Raw genomic sequence first — 6665 nt, 5'->3', positions numbered from 1 at the left:
TATTTTTAAAAAAATAAAAATTAAATACTTTTACCAACCATATTGGCAAAATATGTGCCACATACCAAATTTATCCTAGAAATAGTTAAAAATTATAATAAATAAAGATTTTATTTTTAAATCTGTTATTTAAATTACTTTTTTGCTTATTTTGCTAACAGCAGAGTCATGTTTGCATAAAAAATATACAAAATTTAGATCTACTATTTGTAGATTAAAAAAAGCTTCCAAAAAAAATATTATTATTTAAACAAAATATTATTAATTAACGTATAAATAATATTAAAGGAAAAAAATTATCTGAAGAAAGAAAATTTATTATCTTATTAGGAAGCATTTTTTAATTAACAAATAATGTATGTATTTATTACTTGACTTTTAGTTTTTATTAGTCTTACCTAAAATACATATCTTCTATTATTTAATATTGTAAATATTGAAAGAAAGTAAAAATCACCAACTATTTAATGCTTACCAAGAAATATCAATAAATAATTTGATTCCAGTATAAATAAAATTTTAAAACCTAAAATTAATAAAATATTACGTAACATTAATAGCATCTCAACAAATATTAAAAAGATTGACTTTAATATAAATTAAAAAATTCAATAAATTTGATATAGTAATTTAGTAAGAAACTTGTATCTTTCAAAACAATGAACTTCAAATCAAATAATTATAATTTTAGTTTTCATTTTCATTAATTTAAAATTTGCTTTAGGTGCAAATATAAGTTAAACCAGCCCTAGCTTTAGTTTAAGAAAAACTCTTAAAATATATGAATGCATCTAAGTTAATATAAAAATATAATTCATTCTCTTTTATTACTCTTCACCCTTTTATACTTAAAACCCGTAATGAAATTAAATTATTAGAAATCTCCTAAAATACATTGTGCTACTCTTATAGAAAAGTCAAACTAAGAGCATGTTAAGAAAATCCTCATTAACTTAAGAATCACATTCCATGGAACACTATCTTAGTTGACGAGTTGATGAATTAATAAACCAGAATGATGGTTGTTTCGCTTAGTAACAAAGCACCAAGGCCTTGTTTCTTTTGTAAGAAGCTATTAATTTATTAGTGGAGTCCTTGAGTAAAACAAATTCTCCAAATAAAAATTAAAAGTCCTCTCGTGTCATCTGAGTTGATTACGCAGCAAGACATGAATTGTGAGTGCAGGTTTATTTTCCCAATACAGTCCACAACTCTTTCTCATTCTCTTATCTTGGTAATCAGTACTTAACAAAAATAATGATAAAGAAATTAATAAATAATAATTTTTCATTTAAAAATTATAAAATACCTTCATTATGTTTATTATACAATGCAATTACCCTTTAATGTGCATGTACGTTGAGTTAGATGAACCCGAACACTTCTTTAATCGAAACAAGTAATTCAACGAGATATTATTGTACCTTCTTTTTAACAACTTAAACAAGATCAAACTAATATCTTGCGATTTGCTCAACACGGTTTTTTTTTTTTTTTTTTTGGGTCCAAGGGTCAACGTTGTTTGTGAATACCATATAATTGAAAGTATAACAGAGGACGCCATAGTCTTGAAGTTAACGTATCAGAATTCCAAAGACAAGTTTACTCATTTTCGTGCAGGGTGCGAAGAATAAATATAACGAATAAAGAACTTAACGTTTTCTAATGATTAAAGCACGACATTTCTCTAATTTTAATAAAAAGAAATTATTAAAATAGTATTTTTTAAAACAATTTCTTTATCTAAAATCTTTTTGTCACATCATCATTTTGTTCATACAAGAGATTTAGAAATTTATTCTTTTTATTTTTTTAAATAAGTTTCGTTTACAGATAAACGGAACTTAAACTTAATTTTTTTAAATTAAGTTTTGTTTGCAAATAAAACTAAAAAATTATGCCGTGTAACGCAATTCTGTTAAATTTTACATGTCAGCTAAAAAAATTTATTTATTTATTATTATTTAAAGGTGTATTTGAGAGTTAGTTTTTAAGGGAGAAAAAAAAGATTTATGTGATGTTTAATCATGTTTAGAAGTTTTTAGATAAGATGTAAGAGTTTATAAACTCTTTAAAAACTTCTTAATTTTATATTTTAAGTTTATCTAATTTAGAAAAATTTATATTAATTTTATTCTTCTTCTTTTTTTCTTCTTTTCTCTTTAACTTTTTAAACTCTTTTTTTCTCTATATTTTTCAAACAATTAAATAAAGTCTAAAAAAATAAGCACTTAAACCAAGATGATGCTCTTTTGACAAATTGCAAATTCTGTGGAAAGCCTAGGTTTAAACCAAGAAGAGGTGGTAGAAGTGGTAAACATAAAGATGTACCACAAACTAGAATGCATTATTTGCCTTTAATTCCTAGGATAAAAAGGTTGTATGCGTTTATGAGTTAAGCTCCTTACATGACGCGGCATGCTGAAAATAAAAGGAGTGATGGGATAATGACTCATCCATCTTATGATGAGGCTTGGCAACATTTTGATCAAGTGTATCCTGAGTTTGCATCTGATCCTAGAAATGTAAGGTTAGGGTTATGTGCTGATGTTCACTCCAAACAATCAATTTAATAAACCATATTCTTGTTGGCCTATTGTGGTTATACCTTTTAATCTTCCTCCCGAAATGAGCATGAAAAATTCATATTTGTTCTTGACTTGTATAATTCCTGGTCTAGAAAATCCAAAGGCTAAAATTGATGTATACTTCAACCTTTGATTGATGAGTTGAAAGAGTTATGGTATGAGGGTGTAGTAACTTATGACCTATCAAGGAAGCAAAATTTTAATATGAAAGCAACACTAATGTGGATGATAAATGATTTTTCTGCTTATGGAATGTTGTCTAGATGGATGACTCAAGGGAAATTGGCATGACCAATTTATATGGATGATACAAAGGCATTTACTTTGAAACATAGAGGGAAAAATTCATGGTTTGATTGTCATAGGAGATTTTTAGATATGGAACATCTTTATTTCGAATTGCAGGAGAAGTCGTTGAAAAGGCCACCTACGCATAGAGAGTTGTTCAAGGAAACATATACTCGCAGGGGAGACAAAAACCTGTGGGTTGATACACGATCTCAGGCCACATATGTCAGTCATTCTTATTGATATTGATACTATATGTTATTATTAGTGATTTATTAAATAGTTCTCCAGACTAATATCTAATTATCTGAACTGAACTATATGATGACTATGTTCAAAGGCTTGAAGAGACATCTTCTCAGAATCCAAAGTTAGTTGATGAGGATGCTATGTGGTCACAGACAGTGAGTGACCTTTATAAAGCATTTATGGCATGGGAGGCCGCTTTGCAGACTCCATGTCCCCTGCATCTGTCACCGGAGATGTCCCTTCTCTTGCACCTGAGGAAGTGGAGGACATGGTCCGCACTCAGGTCCATGCCCTCAATGAAGAACTCCAGAATCAGAATGAGGAGATGTGGAAGAGCAAGGAAAGTGCATAGAAGAAGAAGTGGGCAAAGAAAATGGAGAAGAATGTGGCATCGAGGATGCAAAGGGAGGTCCAGTAGCAGATCAAGCAACAGCATATGCAAATGCAGCAGATGCATGCATATTTTGAGCTCATGAGAGCAAGCAGCTCCACATTTCTTCCTCCTCCTCCACCAACTCTACCACCACCAGTTATCAGCTCTATGTATCATTCTTCTTCCGACTCCTCGTCTATTGATGATGATTCTCCTTCAAATGATGAGCATACTAATTATTTATGATGAATACCTATATTTTATTTCTAACACTATTTATTTGGATGTTTTTGTCTTCATTTGTAATGACATTTAAATTTTATATTTTGTAAATCATTTTTGAATTTTTAGATGCCTAATTTGTAGTTTTTATTATGTTTATAAATTGTGATAATCAGGAACAAGCAAAAATAACTATATATATGAACAAAAAATAACAAAAATAATAAAATATATCACAGACAAATTTTTTCGTTTGTAAGTTACAAACGATTTTTTCTGTCTGTCTTACATTCCTACGGAACACTCAAAATAAAAGAAAAAAAAGTAAAATATTAATATGGGCTGATACATAAATCCATCAATAAAAAAATCCTCATCAAACCAATAGAAAACAAAAATCATGCATAATTAAAAGCCACAAATCTAATTTTCTTATCTTGTTCGACCCCAAGACAAAAAAATAACTCAATGAATTAAGAAAGTTTTTTTTTCACCGAATTCTCCATCTGTTGGCCCTTTTTCCACTACAACAAACTTCAATCTTTAAATATTTCACCCCAAATATAACTACAAACAAAAATTTGGACGAGATTCTGTGCACTTAGGGTAGGGTTCTTCTTCGACACAAATGAGGAAATATGTATTAAGTTTGGGCAAAAAGGGCTTCAATTAGAACGATACCAGCCAGCTTCCAAAAATAACATTGTTTCTACTAAGTGGGATTCTGACGTAGCACTTAACGTAACAACCCAGCCTTCTGACGATTTCTTAATAGAGTTTGATGTCAGAGACTAAAATGAATTATAGAAAAAGAAGTTAGGAACTAACGTAATATTTAATGTTTTAAGAACTAAAATGTTGGACTCAAACTTTAGAACTAAAGTGAGAATTCCTTAGGAACTAAAGTGAAGATTCCTCAAGATTTAGTCAAAAGAAAATTGGCTCATTTACATTTGCGATTTTCACTGTTTCTTATTCTGAATAATTGTAAATTTCTCTTAAACATATTAACGTGCAATTAATTCAACGCATCCATTTTATATATACATAAACCAAATTTAGAAGTAATGAGATAGCTAAAAGGAACTTAGTTCTTTACTATGGATGTGTTTACGGTTAAAAATGACAATTGTAAACAAATAATCCAAAGATCAATCTGGGGACTGGATTTAGGTCCTCTTTGGGTTCTTTTAAGTGTGTTGTTAACGTAATGCTAAAATTAACGGCATAAAAGAGTATTAAGCAAGGATAGGGAATAGTAATTGTGCAGAATCGAATCAAACGTAGATGTTTTTACAAAAATGTAGTGAACAGGAAACAAACAGTGTACAAAGATATAAGCAACAAGCATTGAAATTCAAATGGAGAAAGGTAAATGCGGGAATGTAAAGGTGCTGGAATGTAAACGTACGACTCTTCACAACGGCGAACAACGGCCACTGTGGGCCTCCTTGAAGCTGGTGTCTGGCGCGGTGCAGGGTTTCAGCATCTCAGAGTGTTTAGGTGCGGTGTCTGGGTGCAAAAAGTCGTCCTTTGTACAATGGTGTTTTGGAGTATTTATAGACATGAAAACCACCACCGTTCTCCTCCTTTTGCGGGCACTTCTTAGTAACTACCTCCAACTGTTGATGCCCGTTATCCACGATTGCTCATGATCGTGTTGTTGGTTGGGGCTTCTTTCGTAACCGCTATCGCCCACGATCTCCTTTGTGTAGTGGTGAATGTTGATAACTACTTGTAACTGCTTTTGGATTTTTTCAATGACTTGACCTATTAAGACTCGTGTTTGTTTTTTCTTTCTATTTTTCGAGTATTTCTTGGAGAAACCTAAGATGCTCCTTTAATGTTATGGCTTTAGAATAGTTTCTTCTTGACTTCTCTTTTCGAGCCATTCTAGAGTTTTGAGAGCCTGTCTTGGTCTTGTTGACTTAGAACATTTTCTTTGCTCATTTTTGTTTTCCGAGCAATTCTGGAGGGACTATAGAGCTCGACCTGATTTGTGGACTTAGAATGTTTTCTGACCACTTCTTATTTTTCGAGCAATTCTGGAGGAAACTTGGAGCTCAACCAATTTTGTGGACTTAGAATATTTTCTGATCACTTCCTGTTTTTTGAGCAGTTTTGGGTGTCAGAGACTTGGAAACTCCTCAAAAGCTCCTCGAAAAGCCATCAATTTTTGTGGACTTAGAATATTTCCCTGTTAGTCTTGTTTTTTCAAGCAGTTTTAGGTGTCAGTGACTTGAAAACTCCTCGAAAAAGTCCTTAGTTTTGTGATAATTTTTCTTGTTAGTCCTGTTTTTCGAGCAGTTTTTAGTGTCATTGACTTGGAAACCCCTCAAATTACTCGAAAAAACCTTTAGTTTTGTGGACTTTGAATATTTTCTTGTCTTTCAAGCAGTTTAGAGAAAAACCAACAATATGACAAAAAATCTTCTAAAATAGCTCGAAATGTGTCCCTTTTAATAAAACTAAAGGTCTTGGATGGTCTTTCAATATTTTCTTATGTTTAGGCTTATCTTTTGACTCCTTCTTGACCCTCAAAACTTGTTGAAATGTAGTTTCCTTCAAGATAATTTTTTAACTTAGAAAATTTTCCTTATCCCAAACAGATGCCCCCCAAAATATTAATATCTCAGGTTTATGAGATTTTAATATTTTTTATTTTGATATTTAATTGGAAAATTTTTATTTTCTAATTTTCCCGCCATTTCTTATGGCGTCTCTGCCACTTACCTGCTTTATGTCAGGCACGTCGTCCAAAGTCAGCGCATTAAATGCAGGTACTGCCTGGCAGTTACCGAAAATGTCCCATTATTGAGACGTGCTCTGTTCTGTTAGGGATTTAAGGCCATTTTTTATCGAAAAGACACCCCACTATCTCTTCATCTTCCCACTAAGTGCCAAAATACTCTGGACTTGGGCTCTTGTATGGGCCTTGCACGAGG

This window comes from Abrus precatorius, unplaced genomic scaffold (assembly GCF_003935025.1).
Source record: "Abrus precatorius isolate BTA unplaced genomic scaffold, Abrus_2018 Scaffold9, whole genome shotgun sequence".
NCBI classification, from domain to species: domain Eukaryota; kingdom Viridiplantae; phylum Streptophyta; class Magnoliopsida; order Fabales; family Fabaceae; genus Abrus; species Abrus precatorius.
Note: the sequence above shows the minus strand (reverse complement) of the source record.